This window comes from Felis catus, chromosome D3 (genome assembly GCF_018350175.1).
Source record: "Felis catus isolate Fca126 chromosome D3, F.catus_Fca126_mat1.0, whole genome shotgun sequence".
Classification (NCBI taxonomy): domain Eukaryota; kingdom Metazoa; phylum Chordata; class Mammalia; order Carnivora; family Felidae; genus Felis; species Felis catus.
In genome coordinates, this window is record NC_058379.1 from 76156986 (window position 1) to 76176074 (window position 19089).

Consider the following 19089-nt stretch of genomic DNA (forward strand, 5'->3'; position numbering starts at 1 on the left):
AGAGACAAGGGTTCTTTAGCGCCAAGCATCTTTTATCCTGGAGAGAGAATGTGAGGGGAAGGAGGGGAGAAGGCCGGGCGTGGTGACATATATGCACAGCATGCTCATTCATCCCTGCCATTTACAAACACCGTGATGGGCTCCGCATGGTCAGGGATGCTGGACTCGCACCTTCTTCTTCCGCCCTGGCTCTTCAGTCTGATTGCTCCTTTTCAGAGAGTCTCCTGGTCCCTCCATACTATTATTGGGCTGTAATTGCCTAAGGTTCTTCTTAGGACAGAGGAAAGAGCATGAAAGAAGCCAGCCAGGCATCCATCCCCCAGGGCTGGACCAGCCATGTCATGTCATGCCCAGGCCCCCTCTAAATTCTCAAGGCTCTGCTCAGCCACCCACCCATTTATTCAATTCTGCAAATACTTATCATTTGCCTTCTACATGAAAGGCCCTATGCCAGGTGCTCAGGTATTCTAAAATGTACCAGGGATCATGGTTTCATTCAAGTCTGGTGAGACCAACAGACCAGACGACGGCTGCCACCGAAAGGAGGGCTCACTACATCCCAGCCGCAAGCCCTGTAGGTCCCAGCCTGATGCAGGAGAACCCTACCCAGCAACGAAAAAGAACGAGCTACAAACACGTGCAGAAGCAGGGATGAATCTCAGAGACACAATGATGAGTGTTAAGAGGCCAGATACAAAAGGGTTTCATTTATACCAAGTTCAAGAACACCTAAAACTTCACAGAAGCCAGACTAGTGGCTACCTCTGGGTGGTTGGGTATTGACTTAGAAGGGGTACAAGGTGGAGTGCGCCTGGGTGGCTCCATCAGTTAAGCGTCTGACTCTTGATTTCAGCTCAGGTCACGACCTCACGGTTTGTAAATTAGAGCCCCGCGTTGGGCTCTGTGCTGACAGTGCGGAGCCTGCTTCAGATTCTCTCTCTCCCTCTCTTTCCCCCTCCCTTGCTCTCTGTCTCCCAAAATAAATAAATTAATTTTAAAAAAGAAGTGGTACAAGGGAACCCTCTGGCATGCTCATATGTTATATAAGGTGCACTGCATGGTTGTTATAAGGATGAATACAAATGTAAAAAAAGAAAACACCTTACAGTTTTAGGAACTTTAGGAACTTACAGTTCCTAAGAGGAGGGGGCACACCATGCCATGCCATGCGGGGTCACACGAAGAAGCACCAGGGTCAGCCAGGAGGCCGAAGGAACAAATGGAAAGTTATGGGCAAAAGCCTTTATTGTGGTTTTTGTGGGAAAGAATGGGTGAGGAAGGGTAAGCAGATGAGCAAGCTTGAGGTTGGATAGTTTCAAGAATTTCAGCAGGCTCTCAGCCCTAGGGATGCTTCCTGGTGCCTGGCCCTGGAGTGGGCGATTTAGGGCAGGAGGATAATGTCCTGAGGACAAGAGGTGGTTGGAGCCCATGACTTGAGATTGGTTGGTGTGCACAGCAAAGGCGTGCTTGCAGATAAGTTGTCTGCTATCTCTAGGAATTAGACAACCCTAGAAGGGGTAGTCCCGCCCTAGGGGCTGCAAGGCTCCAAGAAGTCAAGGCATCATCAGATACAGAAAATTAAAAATATGATGAATACATGGTGTCTCCAAAAATGACAATCTCTGCCCTTGAAGAGCTCACACACCACAAAACAAACACTTGTAGTAAAGTTTGACACCATAATGGCACAAGGAGGTACACCAGTCACCTCTGGGGTATCCGCACAACCTCCCACTCTTAGGAAATAGACCCCACATCTAAAGTCACCTTTGCGGATATCTGTACAACCTCCCACTCTCAGGAGATAGACTCCAAATCTAAAGGAGTAGCAATTTCCAGGCTTGTAATTCATGACCTCACTCTCCCCCTGCACTCCTTGGCCACAGCTAATTGGACCAAACAAGACAAGCGGTCCCAAATTCAGCCAATCAAATGTCCCTCCCCACGAATGTGGAATCGACATGCAGAGACTGCAGACCTTGTGCGGGCGGAAATTGTAACCGATGAACCAGGAACCAGGAGATAGTCTTACTTCACCATATAGACCAGTGATGCCGAGCCCTGGAGGCACGTTAGAGCCATCAGGGGAGCTCGTAGGAAATATTTACACCAGGGTCCCGACTCAAACCACTTACACCTTCTGAGGGTGTCTCCAAGTGTCAGCGCCCCTGTTCCCAGCCTGACTCACTTGCACACACCCATCAAAAAGGAACGCCCTTGCACCCTAGGCCCCCCGAGAGCACCACTGTGTGGGAAGTGACACACAACTGTGCTATCGTTTGTGTGGGTGTCCCATGCATCTAAGGACTCACGGAACACTGAGTAGGGAAGCCAGGAGAATTTTGCATCACCGTTTTCCCACGAAAGCTTCTAATAAAATGGACGTCCATCAAAGAGAGATGTGTGGTGCACCCAAGAAGTCAATATGTCAATGAACCAGGAAATATTTTTAGAGAGGGGGATGGATGGGAGGAAAGACAAAGCTCCTGCTCTGGAGGAGTCTCGATCTGAGCTGCAGAAGGGGTTTCGATGCGGAGTAGATACATGCCCAGGGAAATGCACAGGCGCGCGGGCAGTCCGTGTGGTGGAGAGTAGGAAACCCAAGCATAATACGCGCCGAACAAATGGCACGCCGCACAATCAGAAAAGAAAGATCGCTCTGACCTGGCTGGTCCAGGAAGACTTCCTGAAGGTGGGGGAATTTACCCTGGAAACGTGGGCTTCAAACAGGTGGAAAAGGCAGGCCACCCCCAGGCCAGGGTAGCCAGCTGGGTGGTGCTTGGAGGAGCGTCTTCCCCACCGCACTGTGAAAAGCCAGCCCTGCCAGAAGGTGTTCTTTGGCCTCTCCCCAGATCTTCAGTCAAACTAAATTGTCCTCTGCCCATTACTCTCCTACGGCGTCAGGATTTGCCCCTTTCCCATCAAGCAAACCAGGAAAACTCAGGGGTTTACTTTTTTTAAGTTTATTGTTTATTTTGAGAGAGACAGGGAAAGAGCACAAGTCGGGGAGCAGCAGAGACAGAGGAAAGGGGACAGAGGGTCTGAAGCAGGCTCCACGCAGGGAGCAGAGGCCTGAGGCAGGGTTTGAACTCACCAACCCTGAGATCATGACCTGAGAGGAAGTCGGATACTTAACCGGCGGAGCCACCCAGGCGCCCCGGAAAACTCAGGGGTTTAAACTGCCACTAGTCCAAATCCAAGAAAGCACAAGGATCCAAGTGGGGCCCTCTGACCTCTGGGAGAGCAGGTGTCAGGAGACAAGGCAGGTGATCCCAGACGACAGGAAACCGGGGTCTCACCCCTGGTGAGACGGGGGCATCACACACTTGAAACTCAGGGTCCCCACCTTCAAAACAACTACTCTGAGAAGCGGAAACAGACAAGAGTTTTGTTCTAGCTGCTCAGCTCTTCCCAGAAACGAATCCCTAAGTGCCAGGGGCCTGGAGTAGGTATGAGACCCAGTCATCCCAGAGAAAACAACTTTACTCCATTCTTCATCCACACTGCAAATCCCTCCCCAGCTTGAGAACCAGTCATCCTAGCGAGAGCCATCTTCTCGCCACCGCTCTTCTCGTTCCTTCCCGCTGCCCCTGTGTCCTGTCCTCCCTCCCCATCCCTACCTGGACCCCTCACTCCTTAGCAGCAGTCACCTCTCAAGGAATTAGCCCCAAACTCTCAAGTATCTGCTTGGATTTTTTTTTTAATTTACCTCTGAGAGAGAGACAGAGAGTTGGGGAGGGCTGGGGATGGAGGGACAGAGGATCTGACGTGGGCTCTGCACTGAGAGCAGAGAGCCTGATTCGGGGCTCGAACTCATGAGCCGTGAGATCATGACCTGAACCAACTGAGCCACCCAGACGCCCCTGTCTGTCTGGATTCTTAAGGCCTTCAAACCCACAGCCCCTGTCCGAGTTTCAGGTCAGGGGTATCCTCTTTCCTTGCTTGCCCTGGTCGGGGGAGGACTCAGGTTTGTATACATTCTTTAAAAAAACAAAACAAAGCAAAACCCTTCCCTCCCCTTTGGGCATGAGGATAACATCTGGGGACAGATGTCTCTGGGTCACCTTTGTCGTGGGGCTCGGTTTCCCCCTCCGTGCAATCCAGAGTAGGCCCTGACCTCTCCCCAAGGACGACCCCTCCCCCTACTCTTGTTCCCGTTTATGGGCTTTCTTCCACCATGGCAGCTTATTTGCAGCTGTAGGCTTTCAGCCGCGCTCCGCTCTGCTCCCTTCTGCTGCTGGGGAACATTTTCCATGCCACTGGGGAACGTAATTGCTCCTCACATGCATTTTTGAAAGACCTCGGAAACCTCTGCATAAATCAGTAGAAGTTCGTTTATGGTTTTAGAATATTCTGGATAATTTATTTGGTGTCAAGGAGCCTGAGCCTGAGCCTTCACCGTTCAACCTGGGCCCTGCAGGGCTCCACTGCATTTCCCTTGCATGTTTGTTTTGGTTTGCCCTGAAATGCTAGCCAGCCACAAGGAGACCTTTATCATTATTCCAAATAGATTTTTCCCCTTTCTAATGACATACTCTTTGGAGGTTTGACACTGAGCCAGTGCTCCTTCCCCTTTTAAAAAACCAACAGCTAATCCAGAGCTCTCTTCCTTCCAAGCCGTGCGGGCTGCGGCTCTCAGATTTCAGCCTGTCCTTCCTGAGAGTTTGAACAGCAGAGCCAGCATGCAGACCTCCTTCCTATGACTTCCTGCCGTCTTCACGCTGGCCAGGGCGGGCAGCATACAGAAAAGCGACCCAGATTATGGCAACGCAGTTGGAAAATAGCATCTGGTCCCCACAGTCTGCAGATCTGGCATGCTTGACATTCTCGGTCCTGTCCTACCAGAAATGCCTGGAGAAAGATGCTGCTGACATTTTTAGCAATTTGCACGATGTCTATCCCCCTGGGCTTTTTTTTTTTTTTTTTTTTACATCCTTCCTGGCTATGGACTGAGGTTCAGATGTTCAGCGTTCCCTGCTTTTTGCTCTCTCAGTATTCCCACTCCCCCAAATCATGTGCTCAAGCCCTAAACTCCTGTCCTCAGAGGACAATCAGACTGACACCTTTAGTGTTTGTGCTTGATTTTATGGCCTCGTGATCTTGTGCCCTTTGGGGTTCAAAGGTCACATCAGGCAGCAGGCAGGGAGGTTTTTGATGTAACCTCTGAACCCCAGAAAACAAAAGGACAGGGGCCCACAGAGACAATCCATCTAAAAATGGTCGTATAAAGAATGCAACTCAATCAGCCCAGAGCATGCAAATTACCCAACATTTTTATGGAGCACCCTGCTAAATTCAAACTTCGAGTCAGAAGAAGGGACACAAACCCCATGATCCCAATACATAAATCAAAGCTTGAGAAAAGCAAAGAAATGAGTTTACAACCGATTCAGAATGGAAGGATTTGCAAGATGTGATTTATAAATTGTTTTCCTCCCCCACCCCCGCCTCGGTCCACACAGAAGCGCGTGCGCGCGCACACACACACACACACACACACACACACACACACACTCTGGTCATTACAATGCAACTATTTGAAAATCAAGCATTTTCTTTTCTGAAGGTTTGCCCAGTGCTAAGCTGGACAAATGAGTGAGACCCATCAAAGGCCAAGTGCTCTCTCCTCGGCCACTGGAACCATCCTCAGAAACAGGCTGAAAGTCAGTAGAGCAGGCAACTGAGAAGATGAGGCCTTGTCACATTCTGTAGAACAGATGTCGCCTCCTGTACTATACAGATTGTCCTTCAACAGCCCTTAATACCTGCACACATGCCCCCGGGCAAAGGTCAGACTCATTTTTGAATTGCTGAAATATCCTCTTCACATGGTGAGGTGGTTAAGCAGGGGATACTCCCGGTTTCACGACTATTAAAGTTTTATTTCTCTAAAAAATAAATACCTAAGTGTGTGTATCTAGCTTGGCAGGTAAGATGCTGATCCTGGGAAAGAGATCTTTAGAACTTTGCCAAATAAGTCTGTATGAGCAAAAGTTGTGTTCAGATACCAGGCCTTGGGGAGAAAAGAAATAGATATGCCTTACCCTTTTACTTCTTTTTTTTTAAGTGTATTTATTTATTTTGAGAGAGATGGAGACAGCGTAAGTAGGGGAGGGGCAGAGAGAGAGGTGAAAGAGAATCCCAAACACTCTGCACTGCCAGCATGGAACCCGATGTGGGGCTTGAACTCATGAAATCGTGAGATCATGACCTGAGCTGAAACCAAGAGCCGGTCGCTTAAGTAGCTGAGCCACCCAGGCGCCCCTTTTCCAATTAATTTTTATTTATTTTTGAGAGAAGAGAGCATGAGTGGGGGGAGGGCAGAGAGGGAGAGAGAGAATCCCAACCAGGCTCTGTGCCGTCTTCGAGGAGTCCAACTTGGGGCTCGATCCCATGAACCTTAAGATCATGACCTTGAGCCAGAGTCAAGAGTTGGACGCTTAACTGACTGAGCCACCCAGGTCCTCCTGTGCCCTACCCTTTTATTTTTATTATTTTTTAATAATAACTTATTGTCAAGTTGGCTAACATACAATATGTATACTGTGCTCTTGGTTTTGGGGATAGATTCCCGTGATTCATCGCTTACGTGCAACACCCATTGCTCATCCCAACAAGTGCCCTATGTGCCTTACCCTTTTAAATGAAGGCTTGTTTGCAAATAAAATACATGTCCCTTCTACAGCAAATGTGAGAAAGTTGCAGGAGCCTCCAGATTCCTGTTCTAGATCTTCCATTTGGAAGAATTTCTCTCTGCTCTGTCTCATCCAGGCTCCTCCTTTTGTTTTAACTTTGCATTAGACTGTAATTTCCCTGGGAGGAATGAATATATTTTTAACTATAACTGAACAGTAGCACAACAGTGTTCGATGAAAATGTGTCCTAGGGGCACCTGGGTGGCTCAGTCGGTCAAGCGTCCGGCTCTTCATCTCGGCTCACATCGTGATCTCGTGGTTCATGGGATTAAGTGTCGAGTCAGGCTCTGCACTGGCAGCACAGAGCCTGCTTGGGGTTCTGTTTCTCCCTCTCTCTCTGCCCTTCCCCCATTTGTGCACACACACTCTCTCTCTTAAAATAAATAAACTTTAAAAAAAAACGTGTCCTACACAGTGGAACCCCAAAGCAATGTCAGATGAAATAAGAATCCCAGAAAGAAGTCTAGAAAGGAAGAGGCCCGGTCCCCCAGTTGGATGACCTCACACAGGCCACCTCCCCTCTCTGAGCTTCAATTTCCCCACCTGTAAATTCAAAGCATGCTTCTGATTTTCCACGGCATGCCCTGCACAGGCCCTACGAAGGAGCCTGGACAGCACGATGTCTCTGGTTCTGGACAGTCTCCTCTGGACACAGGAGAACGGACTAAACCGCTGTTTCTCTAACCCTATTCTCCAACTCAGGGCTTCCACAAATTGTTTCCTTTCCAGGAGAAGTGAAATACAGCCCACCGAAACCATGTTCCCAGTGATAACTGAGCAGCAAATATTATTTTTAAATGTGCTGCAAAATTCTCCCGTGCTATTTTGGAAACCCAGCCCCAGGAGTATACATGAGCTACACTGAAGCTCAGAGTTCTCCTGGACAGCTTCTGCCGGACCAAGGGCTCGAGGCTGCTGGGGCTGAAAAGGCCAGGAGTCACTGTTAGATCGCACAGACACTCGGACACTTTATACATTCCTTAGGGGCCCACCAGAGGTCACAGGGCTAGTCAGGAACAGTCAGACTTGAAGCCTGGGTTCCTCCATTCCCAGCCCATAATAATGCTATGATAGCGAAGGATTCCTCCCACCCGGAGCGTTTACTTCTTACATATCACGTTGGCTCTCTCCATAGAAATGTTACTCTCCTGGTCTTAGAGATGAGGAACCAGAGTCCCGAGAGGTTTGATTCCTTGCTCAGGTCTCATCCGGGGAACCAGGATTGGGTTCCAGGTTCTACTGGATTCCAGGCCTGTGCTTGGAACACCCACCTCAGCCCTGAGACCCCATTTCCACGCTCTGACCATACGGTGCTGCCTCATAAGTGGGAGATGTGAAGCTAGTGGGTCCTAAGGAGTGTGGAGGAGTGCTTTCTGGGAAAGGCAAGAAGGGGGTGTGTAGGGGGTTTCATGGTGTCCCCCAGAAAGACATCAACGTGTCTTTCTGGCACCTGTGATATGAGCTATTTTGGGAAAAGAGTCTTTGCAGATATAATCAAGGATCTCAAGGTGATCCGGGTGGGCCCTAAATCCCATGACAAGTGTTCTTACAAGTGACAGAAGAGAAGACACAGGAGAAGTCTGCGTGAGGCCAAGGCAGAGATTGAAGTGACACAGAGACAAGCCAAGGAACACCTGGTGCCACCGGAAGCTGGAAAGGCAAGGAAGGTTCTCCCCAGAGCCGGTGCAAGGAGCCTGGCCTTTCCGACACCTTGATTTTGGATTTCCAGCCTTCAGAACTGTGAGAGAATAAATTTCTGGTGTTTTTTGTTTTTTTTTGTTTTTTTTTAAACCACCCTGTTGGTGGTACTTTGTCACAGCGGCCCCAGGAAATGAAGGGTGGAGTAAGCATTGCCTTTGGGAAGAGCTGCAGGCGTCCTCAGGAAGTGTGGACCCAGAGGGAGCCGCCCCCCACCCACCTGCCTACCGCACCAAAGTTCTTCCCATGAAGGCAGAGTCATTACTTAGGCTTCTGAGGCCCCAGCATTGGCTGCTGTCCACGTGACATCTCCTTCCAGGAAGCAGAAGAGCTAGAAGCGTCTGGTAGGTGAGCGCCAACCCCAGCCCAGGTGTCCTCAGGCTCTTTACCACTGTAAAGCTGCTAATAATGGGGTTTTGGACTATCTCTCCATGTGCCTTTTGCTTCTTTCTCTTAGCAAGACGTCGCAACTGAACCCAGCCACCTTCCAGCCTGAGTCAAAAATCTTAGGTTTCCAAATTAGCCCAGGAGGGCGTGTGTTAGAGAAAGGGTCTGTGCTTCATTGAAGGTTTCCTTTAGACTCCCATCCCTCCCAAATATATGTGAAATGTACTAGATTTACAACACTTCCGCTGCCGGGCAAAATTTTAGGGACACGCCTATACGCAAAACATGGTCCGCTATGCGGATTGCCTGTTTGTTCCTGACCAACGAGTGCAGGGCAGACGGCTGCACTTCCTGTGAGACAGCCCTGTGACAGAACGCACCACAGGCAGGGCGACACATGCTCCTGATTGCCACTGCTGGACTGAGTCATCCTCCCCTGTGCCCGTAAACCGGAAGGACCCTCCACCCCAAAGGAGGGCCAGTGAGAAAAGACAGCACCGTTTAGCCCTTGCACTGTGCACTGTGGACCCGGAGGCTCGTTTGATTGTCACCCCTCAGACCTTATTCCAGTGATTTCCCTACCTTTTTCAGGTGCAACACAGGCCAGACCCTGCTCGGCTGGTACTGTTCTGGGCGGCCAGACGTGACGAGCCTGGGAGGTCAGGCCACCTCAGGCCACACCTGGCCACCCCAAGGGCTGATAGACCACTAAGCAGCCGGAACACCAAGAAACCTGCCTGAGCCCAAGAGTCACAAGGCTCTGCCTCACAAAGCTTATTTTTGTATGTATTTAATATTTAATAAACCTAATTTTTTTTAAAAAATGAGAGAGTTCCAAATCCTTAGAAGCAAATCTAAAGAATTTTGGAAATATTTGAAGACGCCTCCTAAGCAGGTAAACCACGAGTAGAGGTTTTTAAAAAAATAGAAGCTTATGCCAAGAGTTTTGATAAAATGAGATCACCGTAATAAAAAATTCTCTGGGATTCTGCTCCCACCTGTGAATCATACCGAGAATGAACCACCTCGCGGTGGACACCATAGTTTGGGGAATATATAAAAGCCCCATTTTCCTCCCCTCTCACAACCTTCAGGTGCACACACAGGCACACACACAATGAACCAAGAAAGGAAGGAAAAGAGATCAGTAATGAGAGAGCCCACTAATGGATTGGCTTAAGTATAAAACAACATCCCATCACTGTTCTAGAAAATAATCAATCAAGCACTTAATTTTAAACATAAAAGTAAGCTGCCAGGAGACTGTTAATAGATAACCAAATAAATTAACAGTTGTAGGTGGGATTTGAAACCAGGTCAGATTTCCCTCTCCCCCAAGCTCTGAGCCCATGCATATAAAGGGTTTCCCCAGCTTGGCAGCTGATCTCACACTGTTTCAAAGAGAAATCTCCTTTTAGCCAATATCCCCTCTCAGCGGGCTGGTCACTTCAGGGAATTGTCCTTTGTGCGTCTTCCATAAATTTTATAACACCGCTACTTTAAAATATTGATGGGCAACTTGGCCTTGGCCCAGGCCCACAGTGGGTTAGTGTGGACATGAAAACCTTCAGGAGCACAGAAGCAGGAAGGAACACATCCCCCGCTGACCTTTCTTAAAGGGACAATTGTGTAAGTGCGGTGGTTACCTGAGCTGGAGGCCTGCCCGGCTTTGATGGATGGTTCTGCCCTCTGGGAGCCATCTCAGAGGCACACGGGGACAGGAGGGTGTGTGGGACACACACAGGCGATGCTCAGGTACCTGCAGACCCATAAAGGGTAAGCGAAATCCACACATAAGCCCCCAAGTTGTTTTAACCTGAGACTCAAGTTTCTCTCAACATTCAAACTCTTTGCAAAGTTATTGATGAATAAGGATTGACAGCTTTATAGTCTGTCTCTTCTCCCTATACCCGTGACCTTCTCAGGGCAAGTGACCAAAAGTAAATGCAACAAGGAACATCAAAGGCAGGACTAGAGAATTGATCCCTGATTCCTGGAGGCTCTGTGATTGCTCTGAATTTCTAGGATGATATCCATTCTGCCATCACACTCTCTTCAAAATATCCTCCCGAAAAACAACACAGTAAAAGTCCACCTCCTAGAATAAAGTTACCACTGAGAGCAATAAAGCAATAGTCTGCCAATCAAATGAATAACACAATGATAGCTGTCATTTATTGGGCTTTACACACACACACACACACACACACACACACACACACACACACCCTGAGCACTGCACTGTATCAAATATGTTGTGCATGTGATCTCATTGAATCCTTTTTTTTTTTTTTAATCTGCAAAAATATCCTTTGATTCAGAAAATATACTGCTAGGAATTTTTCTCATGGAAGTAACAGAGGCTATGTCCAAAGACTTTGTCTACAAAGATGTTAATCATATTTAAGTAAGAAATTAAAATAGGGGCACCTGGGTGGCTCAGTTGGGTAATCGTCTGACTTCAGCTCAGGTCTTGATCTCATGGTTTGTGGGTTCGAGTCCCGCATCAGGCTCTGTTCTGACAGCTCGGAGCCTGGAGCCTGCTTCAGATTCTATGTCTCCCTCTCTCTCTGCCCGTATCCCACTCATGCTCTGCCTCTCTCTCTCTCTCTCTCTCTCTCTCTCTCTCAAAATAAATAAACATTGAAAATAATTTTGAAAAAAGAAATTAAAATAAAAAGTTCTGGGGCATCTGGGTTGCTCAGTTGGTTGAACGCCTGATTCTGACTCTTGATTTCAGCTCAGGTCAATAATATCACAGTTCATGAGATCGAGCCCCATGTCAGGCTCTGCACTGACAGTGTGGGACCCGCTTGAGATTCTCTCTCTGCCCCTCTCCCCCCTTCTCTAAAATTAAAAAAAAAATTAATAAGAAAAAGTTCCAATAATGGAGAGGTGGTAAAAAAAATTACAATATATCCATACAATATAATATTGTGTGGCCATTTAAAACTATGTTGTAGGGATGCCTGGGTGGCTCAGTCAGTTTTAAGCCCCTGACTCTTGGTTTTGGCTCAGGTCATGATCTCACTGTTGGGGAGTTCAAGCCCCAAGATGAGCTCCATGCTGACAGCGTGGAACCTGCTTGGGATTCTCCCTCTCCCTGTCTCTCTGCCCCTCTCCTGCTCACTCTCTCTCTCTCTCTCTCTCTCTCAAAAATAAAAAAAAAAGAATTTAAAACTATGTTGTAAAAGATGTATTTACAAAGAAAATATGTCTAGGAGATAGTATTTGGTAAGCAATAGAAAAATAGGAACACTATGAATGAATATTTTTACAAATTTATGGTAGGTAATACATATATATGCATAAAGTATGTGATGAAATTTATCAAAGTATGATTATCGGTGACTTTTTTTCTTCATTTTATTTCTCTTACTTTCTGATTTTTTATAATTTCTTAAAAAAATTTTTTTTTAATATGTATTGTTGAGAGAGAGACAAAGAGTGTGAGTGGGGGAGAGGCAGAGAGAGGGAGACACAGAATCCAAAGCAGACTCCAGGCTCTGAGCTGGAGCCCCCACATGGGGCTGGAATTCACAAACTGTGAGATCATGACCTGAGCTGAAGTTGGATGCTTAACCGTCTAAGCCACCCACCAGGTGCCAACCCCCCCCTAATTTTTTATAATTTCTAGTAAGAAAAATATTTTTTAGAGAAAGAGACAACAAGCAGGGAAGAGGGGCAGACAGGGAGTGGGGGGGAGGGGGAGACAGAGAGAATGAATGAATGAATGAATGAATGAATGAATGAATGGGAATCTTGGGCAGGGCTTAAGCAGGACTCCATCCCAGGAGCCTGGAATCAAGGAACCTGAGCCGAAATCAAGAGTTAGAACCTCAACCGACTGAGCCAACCAGGCACCCCAAGAAAATTATTTTTTTTAATTATGGCCTGGTACTATGCCCAAATATTCATAGATGTTAATAAGCTTACTAATAGCCCACTACACATACAAAGCCCTCTCTAGTCTATGATGTAGATTTGCCACATCGTCTCAGCTGACCCTCAGGGCAACATTCTCGGGTGGTCAGAGAAGATGTTTTGGAATTCCGGAGATTTTGAAACACATACACAAAAATGAAAGAGAAAGGTACCAAGAAGCCAGGGCCCATCCTCAGCTCTCGGGCAGGCAGCACCCAGGCCTGTGTGGAGCCTGTGCTGGCTGCCCCTGGCCACGGCCCACAGGCCCTTTCCTCCAAGCCCTCCGCGACCACCGAGGGGAGCCCTGTGCCATCGGCTGCATCCGGGGCTCTCAAAGCCGTCCGCCGCCTACCTCCTTGGGTCCCCCCCAGCCACCACCCGCTGCCCCCCAGGACTCAGGTTCTCCAGGATTCCGCTCTGCTCAGGGCAGGAAGGGAGGGGGCGGGGCAACATTCCAGAACACCCACGAAGCAAAATCTCTGACCCGGATTAGAGCAGTGCCACGGAGCTGGCTCCTACCCGCTTAGGAAAGCCAGTCGTGGGCGTCTCTTCCCGTGCCTGCCATCAGTGACATCACACAGGTAGCCCGGGATCTGCGGTGGTGGGAGTATTTACACGACCGGAAGCGGCAAACAGTGTAAATCAGGGCTTTTTTTTTTTGTCCGCGCAGAGAGCCAGGAGTTGCACCGTCACCAGCTCAGCACTGCAGGCTCTCAGAAGTAGAAATGCACGCACTGCAGTCAAGTCCAGCTCCCCAGACCCCTGCTTTAAACACGATCACACCTGCTTCCACCAAAGCAGGACGTGAACGCTCTTTTGAAATGGTGACGCATTATTCAGAGAACCGGTTCCATATTCACAACGCCTTGCCAATCTGCCTCCTCTCCACTCACCTTGAGGCCACTTAAGTTTGCTGTGGCTCCTTCAAAGTCCAAGCAAGGCCATCTAGCGCACTTTTATTTCTAAACTTCACGGTTGAAACCAGCAGAGTGGCCAGCTCCCCGAGAGGGCGCCGGGTCTGGGTCAGACGGCTCCTGGGTCCTGGTCCCTGAGACTTCCCTCGGGGCGGCCCTCTGAGGGACCCGGCGGTTTGTCGGCCACGGCTCTGTCTCCAGGTCCCCGGGCCCCCTCCGCTGCGTGAACAATGTCTGCTTTCTCTGCGCTTGTGGACAACCCGGCTGGAAGTGAGGCCTGGGCAGGAGACCCCTCGGTCCAGATGGTGCTAAGGTGGACAGAAGTAACAGGCAGGGACATTCCCTGGCGCAGGTCTTTAGTCGGGGGGGGGGGGGGATACATTTAAATGTCTTTGAGAAGTGGCCGCAACCGAGCCGCCACAGGCCCTCGGAACGCTACGTCACGTTGCGCAGCCGCAGTCAGGCGTGCGCGCGTGTTCTCGAGGAGTCCGGAAGGGAAGGCGTTCCTTACTGCGGTCTAGCGCCACCACGGCCCATCCGCGTACTTGGCCTTGAGGGGGATATGGGAGCGATCAGGAGGAAAACCTTGAAGCTCTCCCTAGCTCCAGAGGATCAAGGGGATTGCGGCAAAGGTTCACACGGGGCCGGGAACAAAAGAAAGCATCTCAGAAGCACAGAAGGGTGAAGTGGCTGCAGGTTGTCTCTATTCCGGTCAAGTTCTGAGGCACAGGAAGAGGTTAGAATTCACCGCTTGCCGCAGTTTTCTCTCTTCTGCCACAGGCTTGACATAAGAAAGACACCAATGAAAGAAAAATCCTTGTCTGCAGAGCCCAGCCCTAAGACCACTTTCCTTCAGGAAAAAGCGGACCCATGAGGATCTGATGGTCATCCTGGGGCGAGGCCACCGGGCGGCCGTCGGGGGGGCCAGCTCTGCACAGGGCGCGCCACCTCGTTGTCTGTGGCCGTCACGGACATCATGAGGCTCAGGCTCCCCGAGGAATGGACGTGAAGCAACGAGCAAGCACCCTCACTAAACAGGAGCAGGCGCTCAGGGAGCTGCTGCCGATCTTAAGGAAGCTCCTGTTCCCCGAACGAGGGCCAGCTGCGGCGTGGGGTCCTCACTCGAGACCATTCTCTGGGGCCCAGTGAGGCGAGAGGCAGAACGAAGGCCTCCTCGTTAGGCCCCATCCCGGCCTCTGGCCGGAACTGATCGGGAGAGTCACACGTGCACGGTTCAGGGGTTTTGTGAGTACGACAGGCTCATGGGGGGTTTGCCGGAGAGGATTGGAATCTTACTAAAAAGATTGAAATACCTACTCACCACGGGGTGGCCGACACTCTGAATAGACAGTGATGGAGAGACTTGCCTCCATATGTAGTGAATCTGAAGAACAACCCCAGTATGCAGTCCACATGTACCATTTCCAGGATTCCAGAAAATTCCCCCTTAGGCACCAGTGTGGTAAACAGTCCCCAACGAGCTCTCGGAAAAAAACAACCGATGCATCTGTGTGTGGAGTGTGTGTTTATTGTACATTTTACCAGTATAAAAGAAGACACACTTTACACAAATAATAATCAAATACACAATACTCTTTAAACTCCATATAGCCAATTGATCCTCAAAGAAATCCTTTGTTGATTTTTACCAAGCTCTTGCATCTGTAGCCAGTCTATGGTTGCAATGGGTCAACACGTATGGTTCTGACATGAATGTTGATTTTTTTTTAATGAGTAATACAAATGTCAAACAACTCCTCTGGGTGTCGAAACTTCACTTGGATACATTGGATAATAGTTTTCAAATAATGGAAGCCTATTTCAGGTCTTTGTGCTATTTGCAATGTAAAGGCTAGAGATGACAACTTATATCGGCATTATTAATATTTTTTCCATCACTTTCTTAAGTCTAGATAATCAACAAAACAATGAGTCAAGTCCCAACGTACAGTATTTGCTGATTTCTACAGTGTAAATAGCCCTATCACAGCCAAGGGCAAGCTGCCATGATGTCACCGAACCGACTTGGAAAGAGGCACAGTAACACACCATTCTGTGGTATTTCCAACCTACAGGCACAATAAACGTTAAGTCACTGCTACAACAAAGATAAGAAAATGTAGTAAAATAATTGAGAAGTGATGAATTTTGAGTATTTGTTACTTTCCTTTTTGACAGAATTTATTCTCAGCATAAAATCCATTATTCCTTAAAATGTCAAGAAAGTAAAGCTTTGACCAGAAGGAGGAAAGTGGGCCTGTGTGCTCCCATCTCAGGAACAGGAGGCCGAGTGTATGCTGGGAACGTCAGAGTGACAGCTATCAAGACACCAGAAACAGAACCCGATTCCTGCCCCAGGGCTTATAACAAAGGCTCCAACCAGGCTTTTTTCCAAAAATGTTTTTAATTCCGACATCCATCTTAATGGCTTACGGTAGCCTAATTTAGCCAGTAGTTTGTTATACTAAAAATGGAAGCTAATGATTTCAGCTAAAAACAACTAAGTCCGTGCCATCAAAGTATATTGTAAGAAACTGATTATCACAGGCTGCATTTGTTGTCCCTTCCTTCTCCCCACAGAAAGGCTTAATAAGATTCCCACAGCAACAGCAAAAGGCTTACTTCCTCCCCTGGGACCCACAGTTATGAATGTGTTCTCTAGAGGGCATCTACCCCCCCACACACACCCCCCACCCCCGGCCACCCTACCAAGAGCTCTTCAAAGACTCATCTCATGCAGGGAGCAGTGGTCCCACTAGAGAGTATCACCTGCTACTACAGGTCATATTAGTGTCGTTCGGCAAATATTGATGACATCACCCTATTTCTCTTCAGTACCCACCAGTACTCAGCTCGGGGCGATATAGCTCAGCACACTTTATCCTTTCCAAAATACTAGATTTTGAAAAGAGGCACAACTTTTAAGAAAGAGCAGATAATAGTCATACCACTTAACTGTCCATCTGGAAGAAATCCAGCCCAAAAAAGAAGGGGGGCACACCTGGGTGCTTCACTTGATTAAGCGTCTGACTCTTGATTTCGGCTCAGGTCATGATCTCACAGTCATGAAATCAAGCCCCGAGTTGGGCTCTGCCCTGGATCTGGAGGCTTCTTAAAATTCTCTCTCTCCTTCTCCCTCTGCCCCTCTCCCCCACTCACTCACACACATGCTCGCTCCTTCTCTCTCTCTGTCTCTCAAAAAAAAGAAAAATGTTTTCAGGTGCCACTGCTGGAATTAACCAGGAATTCTGATTAGGTAAGCACATTCAACACAATTATGACATGATTACCTATTTTAACTGGCAACAATTCAAACATAATGCAGATTTCTTGATTCAGATTCAATCCATTTGCTGTATATACTCTGAAACCTCATGATGCTAGTTTCCATAAAATGAAATGTGTCACAAAAAGCCACCTGGACTGGGAAATTACTGAAGGGACTTGTTACAAAGGGATCTCAGTTATTAGGCAATTAGGACAAAACTCCTGAGAATATTTACAAAGCCTTCCTGGGGCATGACCTTGATGAAATGTCTTTAATTTTATAATTTTTGGAAATAATGAAAGGAACGGTTAGCTTTTGTCTTCCTCTGAGGATTCTCCATTTTGCTATTGAGACTGCTAAACTGAATGATTTTAATTCAGGGCACTAGTTTTATTAGCAGCTTAGAATTTTCTTTTCCAGCTTGTGACATCTCAACAAATTTCCTAGTTCCATCTAGTGTTGGGAGGCATGTTCCTGTGCCATCTTCAGGATTCTGACGGAAGGGGTTTCTCAGGCTAGGTTAAGAGCTTAGAGACAAGGTACTAAGAAGCTGGCCCCTTCTCCCAGGCCCACCCACCCCCAGAATGGAGGCCTGAATGCAGCAGAGTTCTAGGACTGAGACCCATGTTCCTATATTTTGGTACCAGTGCAAGGCTTACCGCTGCCCCTACTCACTGGTGTGGGCTCACCCTCATGGCTTAATAACATTGTATTATTTTCTTTATTTATTTTGAGAAAGCCAGAGACGGCGTGAGTGGGGGTGCAGAGAGAAAGGGAGAGAGAGAATCCCAAGCAGGCTCTGCACTGTCAGCGCAGAGACCAACAGCGGGGGGGGGGGGGGGGGGGGGGGGGGGGGGGGGGGGGGGGGAGGGGGGGGGATGGGTAATTCAAACCCACAAACTGAAATCATAACCTGAGCTGAAACCAAGAGTTGGAGGCTTAACTGACTGAGCCACCCAGGTGCCCCATTTAATAACGTATTTTAGATAAACACACCGGCATCTGACTGAGCAAACAACTTCTCTTACATACCTTAGAGTCTCTTGGATTAAATACCCAATTTATGAGAACAGATAACCGAGGGGGGAAAAAATGCAACATTTTATTCCAGGGAACTCATCCCACCAAATTAGTGTATCAAAAAGAAATCAAGAGAAAAAAAAAAACTATTTTCTTTCTTTTTTTTTTTTTTTGAAAACACCTATTTTCAAGATCAGCTGAACATGTAAATGACCTAATATGACTTTAGTTTGGTGGATACAATGCATCTTCTGACAGGCTTAATTTGGGCGACTTGGAGGAGAAAACCCACTTTCTCTTCATATCTAGATAGCCATCATTGTCTACATAATCCCAGTCACAAAGAAAAATTTAATGGAATCCTAGAGAAATGTTACATACTGTTCATGGATTTACTGAGCGAGGATGTGTACTCTGAGGTACTATCAGGAAGTCGTGAGTAGTTACTATTTAGTCAGCACCAAAAAGTCACCGATACACATTTTTTTAAGTGGGCTCCACTTCCCATGTGGGGCTTGAACTCATGACCCTGAGAACAAGAGTTAGATGCTCTACCAACTGAGTCACCCAGGTGCCCACCCCGCCCCCCGCCGCATCACTGATACACATTTAAAGGGCTTTTAACATTGAGTTTCATTTCTCCAGAGATGAAGTAAATATTCTTTGAATGCAAACATTTCTTTTCATTTAAAAAAGGCAAGTAGTTCCAGAATGCATATCCTTTAGAAGAGTTCCTTCCTTCTGTGCTGTCCATACAGGGAGCTGGGCCTTACAAGGACCCGGGCCAAGCTGAACCGGCTCAGCGTCACAGACCCTGCAAGTTTCCTGTACGGGCTGATTCATCAGTTCAAGCCAGGTCTGCCTGGCTGCCAGCAGCTCACTGCTAATTACCAGGGCAAACGTGTATATTTCAAAGTTGGCAAATAGGATAACCCTTCTCAAAGGCTATTAGCTCTGCCACGAGCAATCGTTGATTTTGTCCTACTAAATGCTCCCCTTGAGTATGATCCTCGCCCATCTTTGGTTAAGAACAGTCAAAGGTAACACTCCTCAGGACAACAAATGCCCTGGGCAGTGATCCCAATAACTCGCCCTTTGTCTGTCACTACAAAGGCCGGGCTGGTCCCCCTCAGAATCAAGGATATTATTCCAGACAGCCCAGTCACTGTTGATTCAGAAGCTT

The 19089-nt window shown here is 48.0% G+C and overlaps 2 long non-coding RNA genes across 4 annotated transcripts in view; one reads left to right on the top strand and one right to left on the bottom strand.

Annotated features, from left to right (window-relative positions):
• Positions 1 to 14889, bottom strand: part of LOC109493473 — a 48090-nt gene extending 33201 nt beyond the window's left edge. Inside the window, exons 1-2 of one of the 3 annotated variants that reach the window (XR_006588445.1) lie at positions 13598 to 14889; positions 10427 to 10539 (exon numbers count right to left, since the gene is read on the bottom strand). This is a non-coding gene — a long non-coding RNA (uncharacterized LOC109493473). Of the gene's footprint in view, positions 1 to 10426; positions 10540 to 13188; positions 13578 to 13597 lie in introns of those variants that run through there. The other 2 variants (XR_006588447.1, XR_006588446.1) reach the window with 2 other exon arrangements.
• Positions 14890 to 14919: 30 nt separating this feature from the next.
• On the top strand, positions 14920 to 16156 carry LOC123381450. The gene is made up of 2 exons (XR_006588442.1): positions 14920 to 15704; positions 15797 to 16156. It is a non-coding gene; the product is annotated as an uncharacterized LOC123381450 (long non-coding RNA).
• Positions 16157 to 19089: the final 2933 nt, after the last annotated feature.